This window comes from Drosophila hydei, unplaced genomic scaffold (assembly GCF_003285905.1).
Source record: "Drosophila hydei strain 15085-1641.00,03,60 unplaced genomic scaffold, DhydRS2 tig00000001-arrow-pilon, whole genome shotgun sequence".
NCBI classification, from domain to species: Eukaryota; Metazoa; Arthropoda; class Insecta; order Diptera; family Drosophilidae; genus Drosophila; species Drosophila hydei.
Window position 1 is genome coordinate 11,968,236 of NW_022045643.1, and position 20,321 is coordinate 11,988,556.

The following is a 20,321-nucleotide window of genomic DNA, read 5'->3' on the forward strand; positions in this document are numbered from 1 at the left end:
TGCGCCTTTGTGGCTTGTGCTGCTACAGATGCCTGCATGTAAGTGGCCTGAAACTGGATGCAATGCTCGCTGCCAGGACACCCAATGCTCCTTTACTTGTTCTGTACATGGGCGTGTGTGTGTGTGTGTGTGTTGACTGCCTCGCTGGCTGGCTGGCATATAACTACATTTAGCATTATATCGACATCTGTTCGGCGAAAGTCATCAAAAGTACTAAAAAGCAAAACAAAGTTGCCCCACGAGCAGCCGGCAGAAAACTTTTCCCAACGAAATGCTCCCGTATGCGACTGAAGTAATGCAGCTGTAGCTACAGCCACTCCTTGGAAATTGAACTGAGCCGTAGAACGTAGAACTCGCGGCAAGTGCAGTGCTTTCACTGACATTGCAATTTTCGGTGGATATATCGCTGTTTCTGTTTTCCTTCAACAAATACTCATTAAAAATGAGCAATGAAAATGAAAGGAAAACTTATGAAAGGCAGTTCTATAAAGAATACTAGTTACCTGACTGCACTCTGAGAGATATAAAAATATATGCAGCTCTTTCATATTTATATATAGACTGTGATAACAGATAATTTATCAGTAAATCTAAACTGAGTTGCAAGCTAATTTTCTTATATATAAATTTAGAATATTTAATGCAAACATTCTTTGATTTATGTACAGAAAATTCAGATTGTTGTTTATTTTCTAAGCTGTCACATTATTCTCTCTCTAGCTCCCCCTTGTGTCCCTCTCTCGCTCTCTCCGTTCTTTATTTACAATAACAAACTATTACAGTGCCTGTAAATAAATATGTTTCTCTTCTGTCATTCAACTTAAGATGCTTTGCTGCTGCAATTGCAGTCGCACCCACGTTAAAGACTTCTATTTTTATATCTTCAGTCTTAAATAGTATCGTATTATTTTCCGCTTCTGCAGTTGTCCTCGGCATCGTTGTCTGTTCCAGCGTCTATTTCTATTCCACTTCAGTTCTGTTTAGTCAACGTAATGAGCAGGGAAATTGTACTGCGCTGTAACTGGCTGCGAAACTTTGGCTGGCTTGTTGACATTTTTGCCGGTTTTTTCTTTATTTTCCATTCGCCTGTCGCTTGTTGTCTCTGGCAGCGAATCGCTGCCAACTCGCAATCCCGTCTGATACCCAAGTAATGAGCCGCAGCAGCTAGCAGCCAGCAGGCAGCAAACTAAATGCATTTCAAACTGCATCCATTGTACTTTTTGCTCTCACACAGCGGACTGAAGCATATGTATCTGTGCCGTTCGACATCCATAGACACAGACAGAGATACATATGCATATCTCTGCATACATTTATGCAACAGCACAACAACAACAACAACAACAACAATGGCAATAATGTTTATGATTATGACAATATTTGCACTCCGACTGCACACTCCGACGGACAAATGACGGAAGTTGACTTTATGCATTTGTAAAATGTTGACACACTATTCAAAAATTATTGCACAGCTTTTTGTCATCAAAGTTGTCGTTGCTGCTGTTGTCGTTGCTGTTGTTGTTGTTGTTGTTGTCGCTGTTTATTTAAGCGTCGACTAACTGAAATCGCCCCTCAATCGCCAACTCATCATAGCCAGATATTTAAATAACAAATAAACTTTTTGCCTAAGCTTATAACTTTTATTTCAATTTATTTCATTGCAGGTATGTTAACAAGCCGTAAATACAGCCGTTAAATTAATTAAATCAACTCAAATTAAATGCGCCAGAGACGGCACAAAAACTGGCTCACTACTCACTGACTGTATGTATGCGTATCAAAACTAGTATATGTTTTAATTAACTAAGAAGGAAACTTTTGAAAGCATTCCAATTATCACTATAGGCAAAGGCTTTTAATGCTAATTGGATTTTCACTTTCACACTCTGTCAAAAGCATATTAAGAGCGTTCAAGTTCTAAAGGAGTTATATATTTAACTTAATTTATTTCCTTCATCCGATCAAATCAAACAGTCGAGTGCAATTGCTATCCTCAGAAAAGCTTAATGATTCCAGTGGGCTTTCCCCTGATTGATTTGATTGAACTGTTCGAGTTAGAGTTTACGAGTAAAGACTTAAGAAAGTTTTATTACCGAATTTGAAAATTTAGTACCGAATTTTATATATGTAGAAACAAGTTTTCCAAAAGAAACCCCTTTCTTTCACTCTATTCTCGGTCGAGAAATTTTCTCACAAAAAGTCGGCTAAAACCATTTTCTTTTAATAACTGCGCTTTGCATATCAAGCAGTAGCCTTTATGCAGCCTACACAAATTATGACAGATATTTGCTTTCAGAGTTTAAAAGCCGTTTATCTGGGGTAACAAATCTATTTATGCCTTCCATTCAAGCCTTTGCTACCTGTTTGACCTACTCTCTAATTGTTTTTCCATTTCATTTTCATTTCCATTTTTTGCCCCCATCATGAATATTCCATCGTGTTATCTATCAGATGACTCAGCTAGTTAAACGTTCTGATGAAATGCACGCTTATACAATATGCATTCTCATGGCTAGCCCAGCAATCCAACTAGTGTGCTAGTCATCTGACCAAGCAGGCAACCAGGCAGTCAGTCAGTCAGTCGGCTTGCTTCCTGGCCAGAGATAACAGCGAAACTTGGCTAATGGCTAGTCTTTAACCTTTTAATGTAGCACTCTGTGCTTATCACAGTAGAACTTTATAGAACTTTATGCTCGGCGAGCCATTAGGCCGACCTCGACTACCTCCGTGTGTGGTTTATGAAGACTCAGTCAAAGTCGAGCCCAACAACAACTTTCATTGCTATGCGAGGCCAATTCATGGCTATAAAACAAGGCCAGAGCCGCAGCCAGAGCCAGAACCGACTATAAGTCCAGACACTCAGAAATTGTTTAATAGACAACGCCTTTTAGGTTTTATAGGCATTTTCCATGCACCGTTCTGTGGCAGAGCAGTAGAACGGCCTTGATATGTTGCAAATGGCTTGACAAGTGGGGAGTATTTACATATAGAAGACGACACACATAGATTAATGTATGTATATGTATCTAAAGTGCCTTGATAACTAAACAGCTATCATGTAGCTGATACTCTTAAGCTAAAAGTTAAATCTACGAAATCCTTTTTCCCACTTGGGTACAGGGTATTTGCTAGGCTGGCATTAGGAATATTCTATTGTTGTTTGTTTTTATTTTGTTTTCATATTATGCGCCAATTTTTATGCATAACACAGGCAAAAAGGCAAAAGGGGCACCGATTTTGGAGCCCAACCGAAATTGTCAAATAAAACTAAAGGCTCTAAAATAGCTTTTAAAGTAATAAAATTACATGACTTTTAAGTCATAAAAATTAACGACGGGTGCGTGTGGCAAAAAGCACCAGAGCAACAGAGAAAGAGTGAGAGAGAGGTAGAAAGAGAGAAAGAGAGAAGACTAGCGACATTTGTTGTTGTTTTCATTGTTTTCATTGTTCTGTTTGTTTTTTTTTATTCGTTCCCTTTTTAATAGAATTTCGCTTAATTTGAGTAGACATAAGAAAAAAAGGCAAATGAAAAAGTTTTTCCAACTCTTTTTAATTAAATGGTTATTGGAGGTTGGCCATTGAACGCACAACCCTATCAGGCAATGTCGATTGGGTCGGCGGGGCAGCAGAGCAGCGGAGACATCAGAGCAAAGCGTAAAGCGTATTAATGATGAATATTTATGTGGCGGCCCGAAGCGGAAACGCTGCGAACTCGGACAGCGCAATGACTGAGTCAGAATGAGATAGTGCGAGTGAGAGTGAGAGAGATGTGCGATGAGAAATGCGGCATAAATTAGACTAAAGTGTGGTTAGGGTGGGTCAACATCAACTTCGAAATTGGCCGAGTGGCTGAGTGGCGGACAACTGATAGCAAGAGCATGGGCTGTGGGGTCTGCAAAAGTCAGTTACTGGCTAATTATGCAATAGTGCGTGAAGGTCCAAGTACTCCAGGGTGGGTTTCTCCGCAGCCCAAATAGTAGTTATAGTAATATAAAAATATATGCACACGCACAGAGAATATAGGTGCGAAGTGCTGGAAAAGTCAATTTATATTATTGAATATGTACGGGCATGTGCGTAGATAAAATAAAGATCTAATGATAGGCGTTAGAGTGCACGGAAGTACGTAATAAACAAGTGAGAGTGATCTAGTCGTCTGCGAGTTGCTCGAATCGTTAATACCCTGTATGCTATACAAATATATTCCGATTTGATTTTGCTTTTTGTTAGTTCCATAAAAATAAATTCATTTATAACTTAGTTAATAGTTTATTCCATACCAAAGGGCAAGGTATTCCAACAAGCGAATAGACATTCGATGTAAATACCTCTAAAAAAACACAGTATTTTTTTATATTTTCATTGAGCTATACTTTACATGAATAAAAATGGTGTCATTGGAAGAAAGTAAGGAAAGCTATAATACCCTTATAAACTACACTATATAAGTATTTATGTTGACATATGTACTTGACCATAATTTCTAGCCATTCCTAGTATTTGAAACCGAGTAGATATACTGATTCGAAAGGCTTAGAGAAAATGCTTACTCTCTGCCATTTGTCTTATTGCCATTTTGCACTTACAACAATCACAGTCGCCTGAGCTGTTTATAGAAAAGCAGCTTCAAGCAGTTTTGCTGCTTCTAAGTTGAGCTTATCACATTTAAAACAGTCTTAACACAGCGATAGCAGAGTTTAGCACGATTTACATATTAATAATGTATTTCTAAATGCAATTGCTTTGCTCCTGATTGCTCCTCGCTCGATGGCTGATAGGTTCATAAAGTGTTTAGGTGTTTGCTTCTGCACTTATCATAGATCATTTCGCTTGGCATTTCGCTGCACACATAGACACACATAGAGACTGGCTAAAACCTCGGCTGTGTGGCATGGAAACCTGCGTAAATTCCGTTTGCCACACGTTGCACGTCAAATAAATGGCCGCACGCACAGTGCCAGCTGCCTTTCCTGCTATACACACACAGAGACACCCACACACACATAGAAGCACTCACACGCACGCACATCTCGACACTTGTCAACCCCCTCCGTACGACTGCCCCAACACAATAATCCTGCAACTCAACGGAACGTCGCCAGCAATCTAAGAAAAACGCCAATGGCAGCGGTACATGGCCCAAACTCCCCCTAAAAGAAGCAGCTGCTGCTGTCGCTCCTTCTGCCCCATTGAAAAGTGAAGAGGGGCGTCTGCCCCCGACCACAGCCCTCTGGCGGTTTGTCATATTCAAGCTGTCTATGTGTGTGTGTGTGTGTGTGTCTGCGTGTGTCGCCGAGAGTGTGTCTTCTAACCATCAGCGGCGAATAAGAAAAATTCAAGTAAATTGATTTTTCTCATGCTTGGCTTTGACTGCGGCCCGTTCCCACTCCCTTTGCCTTCCCTTCCCCTTGCCCTTCCCCTTCTCTTACTTTGATATGCCATCGTCCTCAGCCCTGCACCCGTTGCCGCATTCCCTACAGCTTTTGGCTCTGTCGCTGCTAGCTGTCAGTTTCAAAACGCGTAGCCCGTCGTTCTTGGCTTCCCTTGCAGCGTATTGTATTTGTCCTCTATGCTCATCTGGCCCCACCTCCTCCAGCTACTGCTGCTCGCCCACGTCCTTGTCCCTATTCCACGCCATTTTTGCCCATTGACTGCCCTGGCTTTCATGCAATTTTGCTTTTGGCGCGTAATCGACTTCATGCTTTTGCTTTTAATGGTATTTTTCCTGTGGTTCAAACTAATATCCATAATGCATAAATATGGGAAGCCTGGCCCTGCAACCTATCGAACTTAACTCAGCCGCCTCCCGCTCAAGCTCCCCGTCATTTCACCCTCAATCCCCTTTCGTGACCCTAACCATGCGTACTCTGAGCTGTCTTGGCATTTTTTCGCTTGCTCCTGATATTTTTTCTTAGTATTTGAAGTCGTTGGACGTAGTCCTTGTCGTTGCCTATCTTTCCTTCTGTCTTTTTTCTGTTGAATATATACTTTTATATATAAAACATCATTTTTTTTTTGTATCATCTTGAGCTTTTTATACAATTTATGCGAAAAATCTATACTACGTCTGCAATTTATTGCATTTTCGTAAGGAGACCATTGAAAAATACTTGAAATAAAAAATATAAAAATCTGCTGATTTTAATGTTTTGTCAAAGTTACGAGCCTCGGCTGTTGTTGTTTCTTTTGTAGGCAAAAGCCTTTGTTATTGCTGTTGATTTGTTAATAAACAATTTTATGCCCCATGGGCTCAGCAGAAAACTCACACGAAAAACAAATTTTATGACCGAGCCGCTTATTGTTTTTATATCCTTGATTGATAGGGTAGCAGAGGGCATATTAACAACGGCAACGGGAAAAGGTTCCAATAATTTATTAGGATTACAGATACAGATTTGCTGAATTTACAAAATGTATTATTTATCGTTGTCATAAAAGCCAAATGCCCAAATAATTGTTTTGACTGGCAATTAAATAACTCGAGGACGACTCCTTCGATTAGTCATCTGCTCGGCGGCAATTCCAATCTGATTAGGTTTAGTTACTGTTTTGAGTTTCTATTTGCTATACTTGAATGGCATCGCTTATCTGCTTCTGTGATTTATGCTTTGGTTAGATGTAGAACATTCCGTTGTCGCATATTCCGTTTGCCAACCTTGTATTTATTCCTTTTGGTATTTTTATTTGTATTATCTCAGCAAGTTTTTGTCAGCGAGCGACCATGAGGCCAACAGCTGTCACACGTATATATTTTTGTCTTATTTTCTGTTGACTTTTCTTATTTTTTGTTGCCGCTGCCTGTGTTGGAGGGACATGTGGCACCTGGAGACGACATCAGTTGGCTAAGTCGGAGGCTGCGTTTGCTTGCTAACTGGCAGTAATATATCTTGCCACGCTCGCTGCTCGGCTGTGCCGGTAAATATCTGGCCATTTCTTATACTAGTCACAGTTCTATAATTTCTCGATTTATTTTGCTGCCAGTCTCGACTGTTCCGACTGTCCTGACTGTCCTGGCTGTCCTGGCTGTCCTCACTGTCCTCACTGTCCTGACTGCCTGCCTGCCACAGACAATCCAAACATTATTCAAAGTCAAACTTCATTCACACTCACAGACTCTCACACATGCAGGCAAATTTTTAACCACATTATTTATTTACTGCTCGCTGTGCCCTACCTTCCGCCCTGCCCTCCACCCAGGCCTAGTGTATCTGTATCTATGCTAATATGTTGCACACTTTCGCTGTTGTTGTTGTTTGGTTTTTGCATTTATATCAGCCACAATTTATCAGCGGCCATGACAAAAGGCGCCTGCTGCCATTGTCGCCAAGTTGGCTGCCAAAAACCAAAGCCACAACCAAAACCCGAATCGAGCCGAACCGAACCCAGAAACTGTGCCTGTCAACTGGGCCTCCAAAAAATCTTTTTTATTATTTTGCGTGCGGCGCGTCGCATTTTCTAACTGCAAATAATAATTTTTCCATGGCGAAATTATATTTTCTGCTCTAAAAATTGTGAAAACGAAAACAATAATAAAAGTGCCAAACGCACACACAAGAGAAACAGAAAAACAAACTGAAAAGAAAAAGAAAAGTTTTTACGCTCTGCTAAAAGTCGCATACTCTGCTTTAACTATCTTTTAACAGATCAACTATTTGATTGAGTTGGACTATGTTTAAGCCAATCAGACGAACTGTTTATTAATTGATATTTGACAATGCATTGATGGAAAGGTGAAACATTAAAGAGACAGATTGAGATTGATCAGCATCAATAGTAGCTCGTAAAATAGATGGTTATCGGGACAAGCAGCAATCGTATGAAAATAACTTGTAAATGTCAAACTTCAAACAAGATATCGATCGTCATATTTGACTGCATTCAAAACGTGAAGTTTATGTAAATCAAATGACTCTTTAGACACACAAACAATAGACAACACTTTATCAATACAATGCAATAATTAAACTACAAATAACTTGGACACTTAACTCAACTTAACTTATGCAATAGTAATAAATCGTAAGTAGCAAGATTTACTCGACAACCCCAGCACAAGTTTCTAATTGGATAGAGCTCCGAAATGCTTAACATTTAAATTTAAGACATCTTTGAGCCACCTGGCTAAATGCAAAGTTGGAGCTACAGCAAACTGTCTCAGCCCATTTCAGTGATCGAAAAGAGTTACACTTATCAAAAGAAGATGTTCGCTTTAACACACATCAAGTCGCTAGATCTTTGCTTTTATTTAAATAAGTAACCAAAATAAGCCACAAACCAAAATAAACTATTTAATGCAAATGCTCTCTGTGTACTCTATTGTACTATTACATGCATGCAATGTGTGTGGCTTATTGGCTTGTCCTTGCTGTTGTTTTGGCATATTTTATGCATGTTTATCATTTATACGCTTTTTTGTTCACACACACACACACGCGCGCAAGTATAAAGGCAATAAATTAAATAAAATGTAAAATATCACTAGAAGGATTGCGTGGGTCGGGTTGGCTTGGGGAGGGGAAGTCAGCAAAGCTTTTATTAAATTAAATATTTCACTGCAATAAAGATTATCAGTTGGCAGAGGCAAATGATAAAGCAAATAGACACACAGGCGGGCAGCCAGACAGACGGCAGACAGAGTGACAGAGCTAAAGAGTCTCAGACAGACAGCCAATCAAACAGACAATGTGACTCGCTGACTCTAAAGCTTTTCGGGTGGTGGGAGAGGAGAGAGGGAAAGGGGCTGGGGACTGGGGGCGTGCGTGGGTGTGTGTGTGTGTGTGTTCGCATACATGAGCGTTAACATTGTAAGCAGACCATATAAATGTAAATTAACTGCTCTGCCTGAGTTGAACTGAACTGTTCACAGCCTGATGCCGTTTCCGTTTCATAGTCCTAGCTACACAGCATTTCCTGCAAGCACACACACACACAGACTCAAACGAGCATACGCACATACGGTCACATACAGAGACAGGAACATGCACAGTTAGGCAGCCATTTTTTGGTGATGCTACTTGCATGTATAGCAGCCACAGCCTCTCTCATTGCGGAGCCCACTCGCACCCAGAGCCGGGCTACTTTGCATGTGTCTCTCCCGTTTTTATTTGCTCAAACAATATTCGACATAGTAATTTTATGCTTCGACTGCGGAACACATAAAATTATCTTTTGAATAAATAAAGATAAGAGCCAGAGCACAAAATGTTTCCCTAGCACACACAGACACACATTTTAATGTTTTATTCAAAAGGAAACAGCATCGAGTCAGAGACAGAGATGCAAATTAAAATATCATTCAATGTTGGCAATTTAATATATAATTTTTGATAAATGAATACGACACACTGGCCATGTCCACATATAGATATGCACATTTATATCTGTAATACATTGTCTTATGTGCAATATAATTGAATAGCTCACACAGACGCACCTATACACTGGCCTGTTAAACAAATCGTTTTGCTTTATGCATCGCCAAATCTACGAATTTTGCTTGAATTTGTATTCTCTGAAATGTTGCCTATTTGACTTGACTCTGCCTTTTGTTGTGTGTTTGTTTCTTCTTCTGTTTGTTCTGGTCTTTTTTGCTGCATTTTATTTTCTTTTGTCATTGGGCAGAAACATTTTCACTTTTCAAGCAAACAACTTGTGCCTAAGTCGAGGATTAGCCAATGTAAAATTTTGCTTTTAGCAAATGAATTTCTTATGTTTGCCCAACGTAATTTATTGTAAGCAAATTTCTTAAGCTCCTCTGCATGAAAAGTTGCCATCAAATTATTCTTGACGCACATTAAATACATAAAGCTTTTCAATTTAATTATAATTTGGCCTCAAAAAAAGGGTTTAAGCAATTGAATTACTTCAAGCGTTAAGTCTTATGGGCGTTATTAATTTTGCTTTTAATTTGAAATGATTTCAAATTCGAGTTGACTTGGCTAATATGCTTGGCTGGTAAATTAATTATTTTAAATAAAATATTACATAATATTGAACATGATTTAAGCACGAGACTCTGTGTAGCACATTCCTTAATTCGTTTTGGATATTCTGTTTCAGTTTGTAGACTTTACGGTTGCTGCACTGCACATGAACATTTTCTAGAGTACATTTTCGCCTGATTGGCTACGACCCATTGCATGTTGATTGGCAAATAGATGTGCTTATTGCCAGTTTCAAGGCTGGCAGAGAAACAGAGAGAGAGAGCGCGAAGTGCTACCGATTCAGATTTCGATTTCGATTCGGGCTTCTGATTCAGATTCTCGAGCCGGATTTGGATACAAAACACGCCAACTGGTCATTCATTTTGGCGCTTTTTATTGATTAAAAAATGTGCAAACATTTTCGCAGCAATTTCGTTTTAAAAACCACTTTCGATTCAGCTGCACATGAGTGTGGGCGTGGCCGAGGGGGCTGCTGGTTTTGCTGGCTTTTAAGTTTGCTTCTTGCATGAACATCACGTATTCAATCAATTGCAACGATGTCGACGATGACGACGAGAGCTACGCTATGCTACGGATAGCATTGCTAGAATTGCGCTTATTTGGGTTGACCCATTTTGCAATTGGCCAAAATGTCTGCAGTGAGCCCGTAGCAAACTCTATTTTCAGTTTTTCGGGCCTTTGCCAGTGTAAAATTAAGATACGAGACAGGTCACAAAAGTGGAAGCTGATTGCAGGACTGGCTTAGACAGCACACATTCACACACTCATGCAGAGAAAGAGATATATAGAGTGAGAGTCAGATAGAGAGAGAGGGAGAGAGTGCTGCATAGCCACAGCCTCCGAACAATGCCGCACGGGTGTTGACATTTATGTCCAATGCAGATTTTTGCCAGCCCAACAACAATGACAATAAAATTTGCCAGACCTCAAACACAGGGACTGTGACGGCAGCTGCAGCTAGATCCTGGATACGAACAGGACAAGCGATACGATGTCCAGCAGAAAAGCAGCCAGTGTTAAACAGGCAACTGTCGTCCTCGGCCACAACGTAAACGTTTCATGTTGTTACCGAAAGTTGTTATAATTTTTAGCCTTCCCAGCTTTAGGCCCTGCCATAGTAAGCAACTTGTTTTGGCCATGGAAAAAAATCATTGCATACTGCGGGGCGCCTTTGAGCTGTGCACAAAATTTATTGGGCAAAGTTGCTGAGCTGATGTATCGCTGGGGTTGGCCAGGGGGTTGAAGCAAGGGGCGGACAGTTGGCATACTTTATCATCAGTGACGACGACGAGGACGACGACGTGGACGCTGAAGGATGGCCAAGCGCTGGATGCAGGATCAAACCACAAAATCCGAAGTGATGCATACAAATAAAAACAAGTAGCCACGCTCAATGTGTTCATGATCGACTATGCAATGCCCTGCAACTGAAATTGGCATATTTATGGAAACTTATAGTAGATCCTCCTCAAGTCTAACAGATAATACTTACTTTATTTGAATACTCTAGTGAATAGGTTTCATGAGCTTACTGCGACGTCTCTGATTCTAGTTGATTTGTGTTGGAGTTTTGAATGCATATGCTCATGCTTAGGCTACATTTGTGTACAGGGTGTACAAAGCGAGGCAAGACTGCACACACAGAGAGTCATGCTGTGCTTCTTTTTCACCCTCCCTCTCTCTCCCACTCCTTCTCTTACGCTCTCTCGGACTCTCCTTGCTGTGCGCCCTTTCACATGTGCATTACTGCAGCGCGGTGGGGCGAGTTTTTTGGGGAGGTCGCATTAAACGGAAGTTGCCGCTTCACTATGCGTTTGTGTGGTTGTTGTTGTTGTTGCTATTACTGCTGCTCTTGTTGTTGGCATTGTTGTGTTTAAAAAGTTTTATGCTCGTCACGAGAGAAATTTATTGCACTCCTGTGTTCAAAGCTTTTATCCTTTTTTATCATTTTGGTTTTATTTATTTTGTTATTGTTGTTGCTGTTGCTGCTGCTGCTGTTGTTGTTGTTTTTGTGTGCTCTCTGTCTCTCGGACTGGGCAGAACGGTTGTGAAAAAGCGGATGTGATTTATTTGGTAATGCTAATGATGTTTTTGCTCGTCGTCCCTACCATCAGTTTATTTGAGCTTTGGCTGTAACAATTTTTATCGCATGTGTAGCCAAAAGAGAAAAAAAAATAAAAAAATGAATCAAATAAAAGAAAACGAAAATGGGAGAAAAAAAGACACGGACAAAAAACCTGCCGAAACTTTTCGGTAGCGAGCAACCGAAACCGTCATGAAAATGCTTACGCCAACAGTTTGCAACGTGGGCGATGGGGGCGATGGGGGCGATGGGGGCGGACCAACCTGCAGAAGGAAATGTAAACAGTTCGCCATTTATCTTGCGTGGCCAATAAATCGCATTGTATGCCGCACTCTGAAAGGACATTTAAGATACTTGCGACTCCAAGTTAATTTTTTAAATGAGCCAAAAATTCGATACCCAACTTCAGTTACGTTCTTCACATGGGTACTCATTTATGCAAGTGTGCGTGGGCGTGTGCGTGTGCGTGGGTGTGACATATTCAATAGAGTGACATACGTCGTCTCTGATATTGACAGCTGCTTTATGGCTCCTTGCTTAAAGCTTTAATTGTGCGGCTTAAGTTTTTGCTTTATTACAGCGACTTAGCCAAACTGAGCTTTATTAATTGCTACCCGAAGTGATTTAGTAAAGGGCTTTTGAAGAGGGTGTCGTCGTGGCAGTAGCAGCCACTTGCACTGCTGACCCAAGTGTACAGCAGAGGTTACCTCCAAGGTCAAGCAGGGGAAACATGCTCTGTTCCTCCATGCAACTCCATAAAAGCTGTCAAGCTGAAGTTTCAGGGGGTTAAGTCTTCATGACATGAGATCGGTAACATAGCAAATGCTCGAAGAGTCAGTTTGCTCGAGCAGATTCGTTGACAGCAAAGTATCAAATCATCATGTTATGTGAGTAAACGAGACTTGGAACTGGCGTGAAGATAATCTTTGTGGAGTTATGAATGATATAATGTATATAGTATTTACCTCCTTGATTCTTGCCTCTCTGTGAAATTGCATCTGCTACTATCTCTTTATCTTTCCCTCTCTCTCTCTATCTGACTTTCTATCCCCCTCTCTTGTTCATGTTTATAGGCAATAACACATAGGTATATTAATGTCTTAATATTGTTCAGAATTTCCATTTCCCATAGGCAAATGTAAATATATCCCACATAATGGTAAAAATTATTAGTAAGCTGTGTAGGTGGCTTATTAAAAATGCATAAATATTTTTATAATTGTAAGAGAAAAGACATAAAATTAAAGTTTATGACAATTTTTATGGCTGTGCATTAAATGAAATTTCAACATTTCAGTCGCGTTTATGCATATTATATTATATTAGCCCTCAGTCCAGAGCTAGAAAACAGTCAACTAGAATATTTCCTAGTGACATTAATTACAATTTTATGCAGCACACGTGGTATCTACGTCCGTCCCAATTTTAACCTGCAGCCATTGTCCGCTTTTGGGTGTTGAACTCCAACTCCAACGCCAACTCGAACGCCTATTCTTATTCCGCCTCCAACTCCTGCTCCCAGCTCTCGACTGAATTTAGTTTGACTGGCAGTTATGTTGACCGTTAGGCCGATCGATGTGTGTGCAGCGTGGTCCGAGCTGTGCTTCGGTCAATTCGATTATTTTCATTTTTCACCTTTCGTTTAAACTTTCACGTGTCGTAGTTGTAGTTACTGTTGCACATGTAGTTGTTGCGTATGATGTCGACGTTGTTTTTGTTGTTTTTCTTGTTGTTGTTGTAAATTCCATGTAAATTAATTAAACTTGCTTGGCATACAAAAAACAAATTGGCAGAAGCGGCCGCATGGCACGTCAGGCAGGATATGCTAGGACCCGCTGAACGCTCGACCGACTGGCATACATGGCAAATTATATATTGCATGTCAAAGGGCAACAGACAACGCTGTTTGGTGGTTGGCCCGGGTCACGGTAGCGGACGAGGTAGTGCCACTTAATATTTTTTATACGCCACAAATCGACCGCACTATCAGAGGCCGCCGTGGGCCATACGGACGGGCTGCCAGCCAGACAGACAGACGGACGGACAGGCTGGTAGGCTGGTAGGCAGTCAGAGCATTCACATAGGGCGCAGGACGCAGGTTGCAGGTCGCAGGACGCAGGACGCTGGACACAGGTGCGCGACAACAATTAACGAAATTTATTCAATTTGCACCGTCGCGCCGCTGAGTAAAAACTCGCACACAAAACTTGCATGCCAGCCTTTTAAAACTTAAATAATAAATATCATATTGTCCATAAAGCCCCGAGTTTTGGACTCCACTTTTAAGGCAATAAATTAATTTATTAAATATAAATACATTTATTACGGCGGCTCTCTCGGTCTCTTAAGCTGCAGAGTTTTCTTTCCTCGTTGCAAATTGCTTATAATTTGAAATGAATATATCATAATTTCATATCGATGCATTTTATTAATTATACATTAATTATGAGGCCTCCCGCAACAACAACAATATCCAATATATTTCCCGATTTCCTATTTAATTCGCATGCCCGCGCGTTTAAATTTCCAATTTCATAAAATATGCCGCACAAATTACGTGAATGTTTTTTGGCATGTTTGAAATTCAGGTTCCTTTATCTTGTTTTGTTTTTGTCAAATGTTGTGCCATTTATCAGTAGGTGAGGCCACGCCCCTTACCTCAAGCATTTGACATTCAAAACAGGAATTGGCCAGCTGGAATTGCGAGGCAGAATTGATGAAAAGCGATTTAAGTCCTTTTTTGTGGGCTCTGTTGGAATTTGAGACTGATACGCATCGATTAGTTGACTTATGAAAGGATTGAGAGCATGAAAGACATATTGAACCATAATAAAGAAAGATAAAATAGATGAAACCGAAATATGAAAAGCATTTATTGTAAATTATAGAAAACAAATCAAAAGTCTTCTTAGCGAGAGCTCTTCTCATCCATGTGGAAGTTTGTCAGAGGCAGACTTGAGCATAAGCATATTAATTATTCGAGAACAACTCTTTGCTTTGCCAAGCCCTTTTGGCATCAGAGCCCCGCCCCGCCCTCTTGCTGGCGCACTGTTAGATGTCATATGCAAAGCCAACTTTAACGCCTCGGCAAAGCCACACTTTTCAGCTACATTTCCGTCATCTAGAGCTGAGCTGCCACATGAAGGGTTGGCCCTCCAGCCATCCAGAGGATGACATTGAAGAAAACGTTTGGCAAAGTGGCAACGACAACAGCTGCCGCAATGTGGCGTGGGGCAAAATGTTGGTGGTGCGGTGGCTGCATGTGTGTGTGAGTGTGTGTGTATCGCACTCTAGTGCCATGCACAATTAAAAGCGTAGCCAAAGTGGTTATTATACATAATATTAACGCTTGAATGGGTGCTTTGTGGCCCGGATGGAGCGGAGCACCGGCATGGGTAGGAGCTGACAAACTGTGCATTGTCATTCATTGAGCGCCGTTGATGCCGCCTGCTTTGGAAAATTAATAATTTATTTGTTTTGTCATTCAGCATTGTAAATAATGAGAGAGATTTTCAATAATCTTCTTTGTTAATATTGAAATTAATTTGTTTACTGTTATGCTACTTAATTAAACAAAACGCACACGCGCACGCACACACATTGGCAGCCTGCCGTGTCGCACAGCTCTCAACTCCCCACCGGCTTACCACAGCCCATAAATAACTAAGGGCGCAACTTGGGGGCTGCTCCAAGGCAGCGGGAAAGGCCCGAGCCCAGGCCTAGGCCCAGACCAATCTATATGTAAATAGTTTGTATTTACATGGCTGCATTTTAAAGCCTTGACTGGATTTTGTCCTGTTCAATTATGCAATAAATTTATCACTGATTCCAGTGCAACGCAATCCACAGATGAATGCACTTTTCCCCTGGCCCAACCCCTGCTCGGCTTGCGGTTGCCCCCTGCTCTTCCACAGAAGCCTCTCATAAATGTCTGTTTTGATTTTGGCACACACTCGCACACACATTTACACACACACAATTTGCATTTGCGGCAGTTGAACAGACGTCTCAGATTCCGTATGAGTAGACGCATTTAAGAGCTCTTCAAATTGTGAAATATTTATTAGCTTTACATGTGGAATATGCAGCTATTAATTATAGCTCAGCGTGACGCATTTAAATTAACATAAAAGCACACAAAAAATACAACAAATTTTAATTGCGAGGCATTTGTTGATTTTTTCAACACAACAAATTGAGTGAGAAACATAAAATTTTATACTCCCGACCCGTGGCTGCTGCTCAGCGTGCATAATGACAAAAACATGTTCGGGATCCGTGGTATCTAACCCACGACACACTTCAGCTTAATTTCCACGTATATCTATCTATATATATAAATATATCTATATGACTATGTGTGCGTGTATGTAGCCCTGTTCATCTATATAAGTGAATATATCTCACGCCATGGGCAGCGACTAAACGCTGTGGCCGCCAGGAAAAGCAGCAAAGACGATGAAAAAAATTAGAACAACTTAGCGACAAGGGAATTACAGAAAACAAACTCAACACGCCGCTGTCATCATTTATTTTGTCAGAGTCTAAAAACAATTCCAACTTATGGCTGCAAACAAGATACTCCGCTCCGCATCGGCATCGTGGTATGCGACAGCTCATAGATACAAATGAGATAAAAAACATAGATCTAAAGCCACAACGAAACAGCGATGCTCTATCCCAGAATGTTAATGAAAATGGCCTTAATGATAAGGGCCTTCTTCTATAAAATATTAATCTGTGCAGGTAGATTTCACAATGGGAAAGTTCCGACTAGGAATCGATTCGCTGCCTCAATGGCACTCATAATATCCAAATATCTTTTGTAAGCAGTTGAGTTCATCTGTTGAGCAGCATTTCCATTCCAAGTAAGCCTCAGCCTAATTCAATTTTATTTAATATTTAAAAAGTCTCCAAAGCGTTGCTTTACTTGACCACCTTCATTGCATGGTCGTCATATAAATCCGAGCTTTGTAGTGTATTGAAGCTGAACAAAAGCTCGGCAATGTCTTTGCTAGTCATGAAGTTTTTGTTCTCTTTTTGTTGCTATCTCTTAATGATGTGTTGCCCTGCTGCTGCAAAGATTTTGGACATCCCATAGAGAATTATCGTCGCATAATACGCCCAGCTGCCCCGACCACCGTCCTAGCACCTACACACACACGCACACAAACACACAAGTCATTAAGTGTTAATTTAATGGCCAAGAGATCTTTGTCACAGATAATAAATGCATGCATTTTTATATACACACAACACCCAACAGACAAGAGACAACGGACAACAGCCAACAGCCAACAGCAAACAGCAAACAGCCGAGAGCCAACAGTTGAGAGGCTACAAGAGTTCTTTTTGGGCCTCCTATCAGAGCCCTGGCATCTCTTACAAGTTTGTGGAAAACATTTTGTGCGCAGCAGGTGATATATGTGCTGTCTGCTTATGGAAACAACAACAGCAACAATAGCAACAACAACTGGCGACCAACAACCAGCATACAACACTAACGCCTCCTCCTTTGGGCTGGTCATATGATATTTGTGTTGTCGGGTTGCTCGGTTTGTTAACGCTGACAGACAATTAAGTGTTTGCTTTATGTTTATTGGAATGGATTTGCCGCAGCGCAGCGCGTTCTTCTTAACAAATTGATTGATGGCCGACACCATCCAATCGGACAGACAGAGTCGGAGATACACAGAGTGAGAGAGAGAGGGAGAGAGAAACAGAGCGATAAGTTGTGAATAAAGTCTTGAATTACCTGACAACTGGTAGCCCACCTGGTCATCAAAATTTCGAGAGCTACCAAAGGCCATAAACGTAGCAAATAACAAGTAGGCCATATACTAGTATACCAGCTACCAGCCAAGAGAGGAGAGCAGCCTAGAAAATGATGACGATGTAACGGAAACTTTTTAATTAAAATTCGAAAAATTAATTAAATACTTTTGTGACGCCTGCGCTGACGACGATGACGATGACGACTTCCAGATTAAATTTCCAACCTGCCTACGAAATGCAAACCCTGCGAGAGAGTGTCGAAAACTTTGCCAAAAAAAATACAAAAAACAACAGCAGCAACAGGAGCAGTGGCAGCAGAAGAAGAACAACAACATCAACTAGTTGGTACAACTGCCAAAGAAAAGGCAACAATATTAAGAGTAAAATGAGAAAATTCGCTTGTAGCACAGCGAAAAAAACAAACAAGCCAACAAACGGGTATAAGCGACTGCAAAACACTCTGTTTAAATGAGAAGCGTGGCAAGCTTAAGAGTGGCTTAGAGAGAAGGGGAACTGTAGCTCTGGATATCTCAATGATAGGACACATAGGCCGCATTCTAAATCTATTGAAGATATATTGAAAGCTTTAAGTGGCCCTCATACACACACCCATACACTCCACTTCAATTGCCAAACAGAGTATACAATCTGGGAAAACGATGTGGAAGGTAAAAGAGGGCGACGAGGCGCAATGCTAGTTGTAAACAGGGGAGGATAAAAAGAACGCGACTCTAGCAATAGATACAAACACAAAAGAAAGTTTAAAGCCAGGCGCAAAAAAGTGAACGGCGCCAAATGCCAAAAAATGAGAAAGGAGTCTCATCATCAAGCGAAAGATGAGCAAGAGCTGCAGAAGAGGAAGCAAAAAAACGGGCAAATGATGCACAGCTGATAAGTCAAAAAGATGACACACAACTGCAGCAGAGCTGGGAAGATACAGAGAAAGAGGTACAAGTAGAAGAAGAAGACGCAGCAGAGGCCACTCCAGCTATTCTTCTAACCAGTTGCATTGCGAGTGGGTAAAAGTGGGCCCCAACAACGAAACGCTATGTAAATTCGAACCAACAAAGAAAGAAGGTTATCAGATGGAGAACGGTGAAAAAAGTATGTCAGATAATGGCAATAAAAGCTGGCACAGAAGGCATTAGCTACGCTTTGCCCAAAGAAAAAGCTTTCAGAACAAGTAGCAAAAACTACTTGAAGGGGAAAAAAACGCGCCAAAGTTGAAAGTTTGATTAATTACCTTAAAGACAATAAGTATGAAGATGACACTGTTTTGCTATTACACCTTACAGTTGTCGAAAGTTCAAACTCTCACTGCGATTACTTGTTCCCATGACCTAGAGCACCAAATGCTTTTTGATAGCACAGTAAATTCCAATCAATAGATAAGTCTTTAATTTAAATTATACAATCAAAAAGTAAAGCCAGCCAAAAAAGAAAATAACCAGTTGGTGTCAACCCCTTGTTAAATTCATCATGATCCCAACACACTCACACACACAGCAAAAAAAGGGATAGCATCAGAACTTTGTGCCAAAGTCCGCTAGTTAATGTTGCCAATCAATCATTCGCCCACATCAAGGGCTACAAAACACTACAAAAAGGCAAAGTGAACAGGGCCGAAACAAAACTGCAAATATCAAAAGCTACTAGGCCAAAAATGGACATTCATGGGCTGTGTTTCGATAATGGATTATTTGCTATGGGCTTTGTTTTTGTGTCACTCGAAGCGTTCAAAGAGAGTGCAAATTTGTGTTGACTACGCATGAAATTCACAAATGTTGCAAGCTGGAAGATCGGGGAGATCTGTTGTAGGCAGTCAAGCTTGGCACGGCAGAAGCCAATTATACTAAAGCAAATAACAATCTGACTCGATTTCCATCTAGCCTCGACTCATTTACTCGCCGTCACGTCTACGATGCGACGCGACGTTCCCATGCTTTCGCGAAAAATGTTAAAAACTTAAACAACGCTGACATATTTCCCCAGATGCCTTCAAACTTTTATGCCAAACTTCTGCAGCAGTATCCAAAAAAGTCTTTTGAGTGGCTATACGAAAAATGTGATGTCAACGCAGAGCATCACAAAAAGCGAACGAAAGCAGACGAAAAACGAGCATAAATAATAAAAAACGAGAAAGAGTGAACTGAAATAGCAGGCATTTTCATTTCGTGTTTAATGAAAAATGTCAAATAAAAGTGCCCAAAACAGAAGCAAAACAGCAAATTGCAAAGCTTTGTGCGATAGTTTTGCAGCGTAAGTCCTCGAACAGGTGGAGCAGGTAGAGGCAGCAGCAAAGCTAGGAGTTGTAGGGTTGCATGCCAATAAAAACTGCAAACAAAGCAAGTCAACGACGACGTCGACGTCAGCGTCGACGAGGCGGCACTTTAGCAAAGATGGGCAACTCTTTGGCACACTAATTACTATTTATTTCAAACGAAAATTGCTAACGAGCAAAAGATATTACCATACTGCCCGACTACGACTACGACTAGTATAATAATAATCAAAAT